Source organism: Myiozetetes cayanensis, unplaced genomic scaffold, assembly GCF_022539395.1.
Source record: "Myiozetetes cayanensis isolate MyiCay16 unplaced genomic scaffold, myiCay2020 scf3, whole genome shotgun sequence".
Taxonomy (NCBI): Eukaryota; Metazoa; Chordata; class Aves; order Passeriformes; family Tyrannidae; genus Myiozetetes; species Myiozetetes cayanensis.
In genome coordinates, this window is record NW_026087521.1 from 15,828,513 (window position 1) to 15,841,193 (window position 12,681).

Sequence of the window (12,681 nt, forward strand, 5' to 3'; positions counted from 1 at the left end):
ATTTGAACTATTTATACAAAAAAAGTGCTTCATAAAAGTACTCCAAGTAAATGAAGTAAATATATTTGCATCTAAGTTTCCCTGTAGTGGGTTTATAGTGCCAGTTTTTAACTGAATTGCAAATATGATATGAAAAAAGGGTGAAAGGCTGGATCTGGTAAACTATAGACCTTGTCAGTAGTATCCATCTTGCCTGATTTTATCTGTTTAGAGGTTAATTAACATCAAAATAAGCTGTCCGTCTTAAGAGCAGACACATCACCTTTTGGATCTGTCTGCTTCTACAAACAGAGTGACTCAAGGGTGACTGATTCAGACAGCTGAACTTTTGCATAGCTAAACTTTAAAGAGGTGAATCACGCTTTTTTGTTACTAGAAGACCTAAGAGAACTGAGAAGGTAAGAATGACATGAAAGGTCTAGAGGGCGTAGAGAGAATTACAAGTTTTGGAGAATTACTAAGAGAAGACTGAAGACCTCATAGCAGTTAATAAGTATAGAAAAAAAATGAAAGCTTTGGGGAATGTGAAAAAATGTTCGAGGTAAAGGTACGTAACCAGGAAAAGGGGATTGAGGGGAATTCAGTAGTTTGCAGCTTCCTTAGACTCCCTACCTGAGAATACAGCATCTGCATGCCATGGTCAAATTTAGATCAGTAGGAACTTTTTGCACACAACATCACGTTTCTCAAAAAAACACTGCTTTTCTGGGCAACCATTTTCTATGCCAAAATTGTTGATTTCCTGCTATTTTGCTTTCTCTTTGTTGCAGGTGCAAAGAAGATATACTACCCCTCAGGGTTTCATGGTAACTAACATTTTATAAAAAAATTTGGGTGTTTTTTGTCTAAATTGTTACTTTATTTGTGACAAAATTGGAAATGTGTCCTTTTCACAGTATGTTTTGACAAGATGAGGTGCTTTGTTTTGTTTTACTTTGGTTTGGTTTTTTTTTGTTGAAGTGGACATTTCCTGGTATAAATGGTTTTATTACTATTGATTTCACTTAGCCAGCATCTTTTTTAAGTAATTCATTGCTTTTGCTTACTGAAAGATCAGTTTTTTCGACTTTAAACATGTTGAGTTACACTTACTTATGATGATGGAACTCAGATTAAGGCTGACATAATTAAGCTCTGAGTATGCCACCCCCTTGCCCTTCCATAGTTCTGTGAAGTTGAGCCATCTTGTCTTGTAATAGGCAGCCTTTTATACTGAATGAACAAAGCTGAGGGTGACATAAAATATATCCTGGAGTCAGACTTGCAAAGCTCTTTAAATTACTCATCCAGACTCAAAATCTAATTATCTTTCAGCTTTCTTCCTTTTACCACGAGGATGGTCAATAAACTGGGGGGAAAGCCAACTCACAAATGACATTTTAGATGCTAATGGGAGGAGAAAGAATGGAAAGAGAATTTTCCCAAACTGAATATAACCCTTGCCTCTAAAAATCACAGGTAAGTTTAGGCACCCTCAAGTTTAAATGCAGCATGGTACAGTTCATGTTATACTGTTTACTATGCACTGAATGCACAGAGGGAAGATTATGAGAGAAAAATAAATGGACTCAGTACAAAATAAATGGGTAACATAAGGCTTTTGAGACTAAGACAACATTTCACTGCCTCTTGCTGTTTATTTTATTTTAGGTTGAAATACTTTATCCTTTATATTTCCAAGTTTCTACATTAATCTATGGATTTGCTGGTGTTATTTTTTCTGGATGATTTAATTAATTTATTTCTATGTATTATAAAGACACATAGCTTTATTTTCTAATGGCTTTACTGTGTGTTCTTTAAATTGAAACAGTTGATCAGGTTTTTTTTTTTTTTGCTGCAGTGTCTGGAGTTCTTTAAAGAACAATTAGATTTCAGTGTATTTTTCTTAAAAAAGGAATTTAGTCAAAGTAGAATAGGTTTGAATAATGCTGTGTATATATTCATTAAACATGAATATCAGGATGCTCAGGATTGCATAATGTAGATTTTGTTCTTTAATTAAGAAGTTCATGATGTCTTGCAAAGTGATGTATGATCTTCTAGTAAGATCCCAACTAAAGCTACATTTGATTGGAAGGTACTTGCCTTCAACAGTTTTCTAAGTCTTAGTAGTAGATAAAATTTTGGGGTTTTTTCATTTCTATTGTGAAATGCAAACAAGAATGTAGGAGTCTTGTAAAAATAAATTTTTGCATTGCTAGTATAAATGTACCTATCCAGGAGCATTTTTATTTTTAAAATTAAAATATCAGTAAACATAACTTCTTCTCATATCTATTCTGAACTGATAGGACTGAAGACACAGATCTGTTGATTGGGGAAATATAGTTTGGTAACCCTGGTAGAAGGAACATTTTACTCAATAAACCAATCCAAGAAAGAAATGAACAATGGACTTGTTTCTTTCTTTTTCTGCACTGCTACAGGAATGGAGAGCTATAAGAAAGTTATTACTGCTTGCAGACTCTATGTTTGATGACCCTTGAGAAATAAATCAGCAGTAGTTCCTTACGCAAAACTCCAAATAGCAGGAGCATTGCCACAGCTGACTCATACTTGCACTTCTGATGCCATTGTTTAGCTCTGTGCCAGCAGCTAAACAATCACCAGAGGATACCCTCTACACTTACTACAGGGCAGATGAAAGAAACTGTCAGCTGAAAAGAAAATCATGCTAAGGTCTAAAGAAATAAAGATTAAAGAAATAAAAACGCATAAGCATTCAGTTGTAGAATGGATGAATTTTAGAACTATTTTTTAGACATTCACTTTTTTAATGTGGGGGATTTTTCATGTGCAAATCTAGGCAATTTTTTCACGTTTTTATTTTTCTGGCTTTGGTGATTTTTTTTCCCTACACTAAATTTTTAAAATACACAATAATCAGGAGCAGAATTATGCTTTAGAAAACTCATAAATTTAAACATCTCTGTATGCTAGTGTAATCAGGATGTGCATGTGAGGGAAAGTTCACAGGTGCTTAATGCACCATCTCTTCAGAAGTGAAGAATTTTCTTTCTTTTTAAGGAAAAGCAATTTGCAGTTGACCTCTGACTTTTCCTTTTTATAAAAAAGAGTAGGGGCTTCAAATCAATTTATCTTCCATACCCACGGCTGAACTTTCAAAGCACATCAGTTTGCTAAATGAGTCATCTGAAAATTTGACTGCAAGAGTCACATCAGGAGCAGGTGTGCACTCTAATCACTTCTGAGAAATCTGGCCTTCATGTGCATCCTAGAGAGCACCGCACGTCTGATGCATCTTAAACCAACAATCTGAGAGCTAACGCTGTCTTGCATAGTCATTATTTGGAATCAGAAGTTGCTTTTTACAATTTGTTTTGAACTACTTCGTGGCTTGTGCATGTCGATACATCAACAGATATCACTCCAGCTGTGTCACAGATATTTTATGCTATTGAACAGAGGTTGTCAGTGAGTAGCAATTCTCTATTGAACAAACACAGGAAAATCTGAAGAAGCACAAAGTAGTGTGCTTTGAACTGTCATATCTGTAGGCAGAACAATAGAGTAAATGATTCTCTCTGCCGTGGCAGAGCATCAATCCCTTTGAGGCATCAAATATGGCTAGAGCAAATGTTTAATATTTGTTAGAGTGCAGGGAAGGATGGCTGGCATTCAGTCCTGGCTCTAGAGTTGATGATCTGAACTCCAAACTGGCCTGGAGAGAGGGAAAAATAACTACTCAAGCAGAAAATTTTGCTTCTCTTCCAGCTATGGTATGAAGTTTTCTTTGTTGGTGCCTGTTAATCATTTTACAGTCCTTAAAAAAAGGCACCCTGTAGAAATTCAAAGTACAAACTTCCATATTAAAAAGATTAACATAGAAGCAGAGGGGCTTATATATCTGTAAAAGCCAATAACATATTTTTTTGATGAGTTTACAAAACAACTCCTTAAGATACAGCCCTTGAATGACTCGCTCATGCCTTTCTTACACACTGCCCTTTGAGGAGCAGCACAGCAGAGAGCAAGATGAATCCAACTGGTCAGAGTCGAGTAATTTTGATTAAAGAGAACAGAGGACAAACTTCACTCAGGCCCCATTCACCTTCCCACTTGTCTTGCTTTAACCCAATACAGCACCTAAGTACACAGAACTGCTCACTCACTCCCCCTCTGGCAGGATGGGGAGGAGAATTGGAAGAAGATAAAACTCATGAGTTGAGATAGGAAAATCTAATAATAATACTAGTGGTAATAAAAACAAAAATAATAATTTTGTTTGAAACAATAATAATAAAAATGCTTGTAATGAAAAGGAGAGGGAGAAAATGAGTGAAATTCAAGAAAAACAAGTGATGAACAAAACAATTGCTCTCCACCTTCTGGCCAATGGCCAGCCAGTCCCTGTGCAGTGATCATCTCCTTCTGGCCAACTCCCCACAGTTTGTATATTGAACATGGAATATTCCTTTGACCAGTTCTGGTTACCTGTCCTGGCTGTGCTCCCTCCCAGTTTCTTGTGCACCTACTCACTGGCAAAGCATGGGAAGCTGCAAAATCCTTGATTTAGAGGAAACACTGCTAAGAAACAACTAAAACATCAGTGTATTATCAAAATTAAGCTTGTGCTAAATCCAAAACACAGCACTGTACCAGCTACTAAGTAGAAAATTAACTTTATCCCAGTCAAAACCAGGATACTTCACCAAGCTCTACATGCCACAAGTTTCATGATGAGTTGTATGAGACAGTTGTCTGAAGAAGCCAGTCAATTAGAAGATGCTATTCTTGGTTACAGAAAGGTTGTTTGTGTATCCTGGACAATGACAGCACCTACACCACCAGCTGATCTGGCAGTAGTAGGATTAGAAGATGGTGGGGCTATCTTTAGAGAAAAGGGAATCAGAGGGCAGCAGCAGCAATCAGAGGGCAGCAGCAGCAATCCTGAAATCTTCAGAGCACTCCTTTTTAAGGAAGGAAGTAAACGGAGGGAGGGTGCTATAACAGAACTATGTGTGCTGCCTGACAGAGCTGTGATATGCCAAGTCAGCAACAGAAGTCTGTGAGCAGTGAGAAGGATGAGAAAACTGCTTGGTGAAGGCTGTAACCAGTACTCTAAGCCAAGGTGCAATTTGTTTTTAGGATAAGTCCTTTTCAGTAACAACAATAGAGAGCCTAGAAGAGGAACTGTTTCTGCCAGAAGTGCACCAGATTTCTGTGGTCTGACTCCCACTGACAGGTGAAAGCAGCCCAGTAGTTGGTCAGAGGCTGCCCTTACCAGCAGCAGCACTGTACAGTCTGCTCTAAATATGCTGCTGTATGAGTCAATGCCACTTGCTTTTTATTGCTGCGTTGACTTTGGATGAGTCCCTGGAGGAAAGGGAGTTTTGGAGTCCCTCATGAGATTTATGTCTGATGTCCTTTTGGTAGCTCTAGGGCTCATATCACTTTGATCCCTTCAACTCAAATAGAGTAGTGTGTGTTTTCCACTGCTCCAGGCCTGCCTATATAAATGTATCCTTATTAATGTTCATTTGTGCACAGGCTTACATTTCTTCTTGTGACTGGATCTTGACTGGCAGCCCACTGGTGTAAATTCAGCCCCACTCCAAGTGCCAGCCAGACAAGCTTGCTCACTAAAAGTGTCTAAAGGTATCATGTCTTTAAGGGGAGGATATAGTTCATGATGCATTACTATTTAATTGCATCCTCTCTGTTGATACTGCGATTGAGGGCACCAATTAGTTTCAATTGTGCAGGTGGTTTTAGCAAAGCAGACAGGCTAATGGGAAGTGGACTGTGATCATCTACCTCATTTCACAGACCTAAGGAGCAACAATCTAATTTGAACTGAGTTCAATTATTCTTGACCGGAACTTGCTTTAAACAAGCAACCTCAGTGCAAAAAAAGGTTGTAGGGGCCATTCAGCCTCTTGATTTCTGTTTTGCATGCATAGGTCCCTTCATCAAAGTATTTGACATTAACTGGCTTTGAAGTAGCCAATGAAACATTCTTGTTTGACAACACTTAATGGGTTCCTTCCCTGCACACCCATTTTGACATTTAATTCTTGAGAACTGTAGGGAAAACTCTTCCTATAAAAAACCCACACAAAATAATCATGCCAATTTAATAAAAGCAATCACACTAGAAAAATTATCATGTGAACTCCTATAGGATTTTATTCAGTTCTTAAATTCGTGTTTGTTTTGTGGCCCTAATCCTGTGTGTGCAGTTAAGAGTGTTTAGCTCTCTTTTCCATCTCCTATTTTGATTCTGAAAATGTGAGGATGACAAAAGGCAGAGGGAATAAAAGCAGAATAGAAGGTAGACAAAATTAGGGTGCAAGTGTAAAATATAAGTGCACAGGTATACTCACTGATAGCTGGTCATTTCCCCAGGAAAAGCCAGAGAGCTAGTGAGGGCATAGAGAACTCAATGCCTTTTTGGTCTTAGGAGACAGATCTTGCCACACACAAATACTGGCTTAAAGGTCATGTAAGTGCCAGTCTGTCTGTTTTTCTCTTTCTGTAGCATTTTGAAATGAGGCTGGCTCATCTTCACTGTTATGTTGTTTTTCTTTCTGTTTCTCTACAGGTCTCTGGTCCTGGATGTCCATACCACAGACTTGTTAGTTTGATCGCAGTTTCTTCTTGAAAAATGCAAGTAGTTCTGCTTGCAGGAAAATGTGGTTTTGACACAGAGAATAACTCCTTCCATAAGGTGAACCCTTATGTCTCACTCTTCCTATCTGAGAAAGTTGTCTAGCAATAATACCTCAGTAGGCCATGAAAAGGAGCCAAGGGAACAGCCTTTATTGAAAGGGAGATAAGCACTGCAAGAGCACAGAACCAAGAGGTTGAGACAAGCTTGGAGCCACTACATCCCAATTCCACTAAACCTCATCACCTGTGTGAAAGGGACATAGAGCTAGGACTGCCATGCTCTTCTCAGCAACAACCCTTCTGTCCTAGGTCACCTCCCTGGTGACTGAGAGTGGGATGCATCCTTACTGCAGCCTCTGAATCCTGAGTGACACTCTGTGATGCTCTACTACTCTCCTGGCAGTCCTGAACCCAGTGCTTCCCTCCCACTTGTGTGTCATGGTTCATTGCCTCATGTGGGAACTGCTCCTGCAGTCCTCAGGAAAAAGGAAAAGAGCACTATTCAGAGCTGTGGTCTTGACCAAAAACATGAGATGCTGGGAAACAACTCCAGTAAATATGTCCCCCGTTTCCTGCTGGTGATACACAGTTGATTCCTCCAGCAATTAACAATTTCTGTATGAGATGAACTAAGTGGACCTAGACACTGGTAGAGATGAGTGAGGAAGACTAAGGAGGCTGTAGGATAAAGAGTGACACTGAGAGGGTGGATACTAACTGATCAAAGTCTTTATCTATATGAGGGCTTAGGGGAATGAAATGAAGTTGGAAAATGGTAGGCCCAAAGTAAATAAAAGTCAAGTGTTCTTGGAATAGCCAGTTATTATTCTGTGAAATGCCTTGCTACAGCATCTTGTGAAAGTTAACGTCTTTCAACAGCAACTGGACACATTAGAAAAAAAACCATCAAAAGTTATTAGATATAATCACATTTTTCTTATGATGTCCCCTGTGTTGGAGGTGAGAAAAGCGTTGTTTTGGAAGTGCTACTAGCTTTTAACTTCTCACATTCTCTGAGCATATCTGGTTGTGGCCACTGTAGGAGTCAACACCCTGGAGTTTTGTTGTATGCTCACAAGGCCTTTCCCATTTACTTGAACCGTTTTCTGAAGGATGAGCCACATCATGCCAAGGCTTTCAGATACTACAGAATGGCAGCAGGCAATACACTCCAGAGATGTAAGATAAATATGGCCCATAGACCTGCATGGGAGGGTGGTCATCTCCCATGGGCTGTATGAGCAGGGTGATGTCATGTGTTAAATAGATGAGAAGCTGTGGTTTGTGTCAGAGGGCCTTCTTGTTATGAGGAGTCAAATGTTCTGGGCTAACAAACTCTATGCAACCGCACGTGCCACCTGATGTATATCATGGACATGGAAGGTCCATGCAAGTGTGATTGTCTGTACAATGTGAATATAAGGTGGTCCTTATCAATGGACCATGGACGAATATTTGTTCCCTTAAATAGATTTCAAAGTCTGCATGAATAAAATCATGGAAGTAAGTGACCAATTATTTTTCATATAAACTAAATACCAAAATAGGGGTTTTTTGAGGATTATTTACTCCTATATTAATAAAAATGTTGTCTCAAGAAGGTAAAAAATTTTAAGGATTATTTAAATTGTGTTTCTGTTTTGAGTTCAAAAGAAGGCATCGAGAAAAATAAGGGGACTGTGTTGAAATTACTACCATTGTTATTAAAAACAATTCTTTTGAGCCTGTGTCTAGGTTGGAGGGAGTAATAAACATTTCAAAAATCAAGGGCAGATTTACAAGGGCTGAACAACTGTAGTAAGAATTTCAAAGGAGCTCATCTCCTATTCAAACTATGATTAATCTGTCATTTGTTCTTAAATTTAAATGCTATCAATTTTACTTTTAGGAAATGTTACTATAGAACCAGGAGTAAAGCCAAGACACTATTATTTTCCCGGTACAGTATCTCTTCAGGTGGTCAGGTTTGGCACAGGGAAAGGGTGATTATGCTTTGTTTATCTACTATAGAATTTTAGGGAAATGCAAACACAGATCTCTTAAATATTCAGTAGATTCCATTCTGAATAGAAAAATGCAAATACCCTATCTGATTTATTAAAGATGTCAACAAAGCCAGCATAATCTGACAATTTAAACAATTTGTTCATGGTTAACATTCATTTCAGTCTCTCCTTAATCCCAAATCATAATTGAATCTAACTAACTTTTATCTGACACCAAGAAGATTGAGTCTGTTCTAAGAATGTTCACTCTGTAATTGAGAGAAATGGATATCCTGAGCTCTGAAGTCCACTTTGAAGACAAATAATCTTGAAACATGTCATTGGATAAACAGTATTTGTATCACCCCCAAAAGTAAATAGATTTGGAGATCAAATGATGATTGCTAGTAAAAACTTAGAGGTTTTTCTTTAAATGTGGTTATTTTCCAGAATTATCTGTACTCAAGCTGTCTCAGAATACAGAGATAACATGGGGTAAAAATATCCTAATGACAATGAAAAGAATTTGTTTATGTATGGCACATTCCTTAATTGTGTGAAACAATCATAGGAATATTAATTCCCCTCTTGATGAAGAAACCAACACTTCAGTTACTTTAAGAAAATAGAAAAAATGCCTCCCTGATTCAGCACAGAATTCATTCAAGCCTGTAAAAATTTGTATTAATTCCATATATCATTGTTATAAAAACTGCAGAGTACATAGTTAGCTTATGCAATAAAGTGTAATTTAGCGCTTTTATTTTCAAAGTATGTTTGCATGTGAATTCATTCTCCCATTGTTGTATATTCCTTTTTTTATTTTATGGTCACAATTAGCATAAAACAATGTTTTTCTCTTCAAGGAAAACATAATTTAACAATAAGACCATGTCTGAAACTGTATGATTGTGAAAAATAGTCCTGTTGCCATCTGAAGAGCTCTTGAGCCATGCAGGCCTCAAACTGAATATTTTTGGTGAATCTCTTCTTTCCCTTGAGAAGTCATCATATGGAGAAATTAATAGAGACAGACCTGATTCTCAGGCATCTCATAGCAGAAACACTTCTTACACAGATCAGGAGAGACTGAGACTTCAGGTCAGTGAGGCAAAATGAATGTGGGCCATGTGCCTATGCCTGTGCAGTCAGTGAGCTGCAAACCTGCATGCTACATTAATTGTGTCGATGTACAGGGAATCAAGACCCTAAATTCTCTCTAACTTGGCTTTTCCAGATTTCTGGGCCTCGAGTTCCTCCTTCCCATGCTGTCAAACAGTAGTAAAACATGCAGAGTTACAAGAGAATGATTTTCCAGCAAGGGCATTGAACTGGCCAAAACTTTGAAGATTATCCACTTAGATGTTTCCTTCTAGTGAGTTCCCAAACAAAAACCTTTAAGTCTCCAAAGCTTGGTTGTATTAAAACTGCAAGCTGAAGTAGCTTTTTAAGTAGCACAGTCTTAAAGTGACTAGCAATAAAAATGTCTTATAAACAGTCTCCTTGCCTGATGCAAGTCTTTGCATTCACACTTACATTCAGCTAAGTCAGAAACCTTTGTTGTTGCAGCAAACTCTGCTCTGTCCCTTCTGGTCCTGATGAGGACTCTTGCCACTGCCACAGAGGGCTGATGACTGCCTTCTCCATTTGTTCTCCATCTGAACACATGCACTGCTCCTCAGAAAAAGAACCATCTCCCCTTCTAGGAAGTGCCACTGGACATCCTGTTTTTTTGAAGAACGTAGCATGCAGCTGAGGATAAGCAAATCGAGCATACATTTATCCGGTAGGAGTTTGTAATTATGCGCAGGACAATGCTCAATACATGCAGGAGGGGCTGCCCTCTGATACTATAGTGGAGAATGCCCTGTGCATACCCAAAAGATATTTCCTCCACCTTAGATCACTGGAGGGCTTTGTGGATGAGAAGGATGTTTTCATGTATCAAAAATGTTCAAGGCTGTGAGCAGTTCTTCTGCCTCCCAGTGGAGCCCAGGCTGAAGATTTCAACTTTTTAATGTTCTCACTAGCCCAAAATTCATCCACGCCTTTAAAATGCCAAGTGACAGAAACATTATTCTGTATAGATGCCTTTTTTATTTACATTTTAGTTGTATTTCTAGACAGTCTAAAAGAGATTTTTGCCTTAATTTTGATTATTTAATGGGATGGTTCTTCTGCTATTTCATAGGCCTAACTTGTAAGAAGATGTAGTTCCCCATGCATCAAAAATGAGACATGATATAATAGAGTATATATAGATAGATAGATAGATAGATAGATAGATATGACAGAGGAGAGAACATATTCCGTCCTCTGGAACGTATTTTGACTTAGTTTGTGGACTAAGTTCAAACTCATCTCTGAAAGATGCCTACAGATTCCCACTGAAAATACTTGGAGTTACAGGTGTTTCTCTGAGTTCAAAATATAGCCTTAAAATATTAACAGCCTTTCTCAAGAAGCTGAGAATGATAAAAGTCTTGGACAATTTAAAATAGTAAGTTGAAAGTCAGTGTGAATTCTCTGTGGCTGAAGCAGTGAGGTGAAAATAGAAATATGTTCCGCAATAATTTATAGGTTTGGAAGATTAATGGAGAAAAAGGTGCAGATATACAACAGAGATAAAAAGCAGTATTATCCAGGCCAACCTACACACAGAGATCAAAGTTAATTTGAAAACATAAGTGTTTAAAGAAAAAGCAAAGAACAGCTAAAGTAAAGAAAGGTTAACATTGAGGAGAAGAAACAACACCTTAAAAGAAATACTAGCAATTGCAGAAAAGAACAACAACAGAAAAGTGAAAAAAAAAATGTGTCTCAGGAAGTTGATGGTATCATTAAAAAATATCTTGATGTGTAAGATATTTCAGAAAAACATACTATTTCCTTGGATGAAATTATGCACAAGTAGAAGGGAAAGAAAATTGCTAGTGGAAGCATTTAATGTGATACAGTTGCATGAAAGTGTGGAAAAGGAAATGTTCCAAGTAATCCGGAGGCAGAAGCTATATGAGCAACAGGGAGGAACACAAGACCATCTTGATCATGACACTGAGTTACAGCCTTACTTTAGAAAGGCTCCTACCATTTTCCAAATTACATGCACTTAGGACACTTTTCCAAATGCTTAAGACAGATTACAGTGTTTGAAAAAGAAGGCTAAGAAATGGAGGAAAAAAGGAGATTAGCCCACTGTATCAAAAAACCAACACACTGCCAGTTCCTCCTACTCTTGCCCTTGTGTCTTCCTGGAAAACCTTCTGTAAAAATGCTGCTTTATCTTCTCATAATGAATTCTCAGGATGCTGCAGTTGTTAAAAGTGTTCATGGTCTTTTGATTACTAAGCAGAGAAATGTCTTGTAGAGACATAAGAAGGTGTTATTCCTACTTTTCTGGCATTAACAAAACTCACAAAACACTGAATCACTTCAAAGAAAAATGGAGATCTTGGACAGAATTAGGAAAAAGGCTGTAAGAACAGCACTGGTCCTAGAAAACCTGCTCTCAAGAAGAGCTGAGTTATATTTGATTTTGTCTTTGCCAAGGTCAAGAAGTACTTACACAAAGAAGAGAACTTAGAAGCAAAATTTTCTTTGATCTATTTTTAAAAAAGCATAGTAGGACACCATAGCTAATCAGAAAAAGGAAAACAAGTATAAATAACAGTAATTATCAGGAATTTTGTTCCTGATGTTTTTAAATCTAGCCTGAAGTTTCTCAGAAAGCTACTTCTCTGCTGGGAAGTTGTGGACTTGATGACTGGATCAGGTTTGATGGTATTTGGTACACAAGAAGTCAGATTAGATGATCACAGCAAGGCATCAGTTTTATAATTATATGTATTTTTTTAAAGACTTACTGTAAAGTTCTTTCTCTGTCACATTGCATTAGGTCTGACATATTTTCTTCTTTGATAAGGTAGATTATTAACCCTGAATACATACATGTTCTTGTGTTACTTAATGGACACACCCTCTCATATATTTTACAAAGTTGCCATGTCAACATATTTACATGCATGAAACACTTCTAAAAAAACTATCTGTGTCCATGAAC

The 12,681-nt window shown here is 37.7% G+C and overlaps 1 long non-coding RNA gene across 1 annotated transcript; it reads left to right on the plus strand.

The window, feature by feature from the left end:
- The first annotated feature begins 737 nt into the window (after positions 1-737).
- On the plus strand, positions 738-9,335 carry LOC126644706 (uncharacterized). The gene is made up of 3 exons (XR_007630001.1): positions 738-806; positions 1,315-1,458; positions 6,569-9,335. It is a non-coding gene; the product is annotated as an uncharacterized LOC126644706 (long non-coding RNA).
- The last annotated feature ends 3,346 nt before the right edge of the window (positions 9,336-12,681 follow it).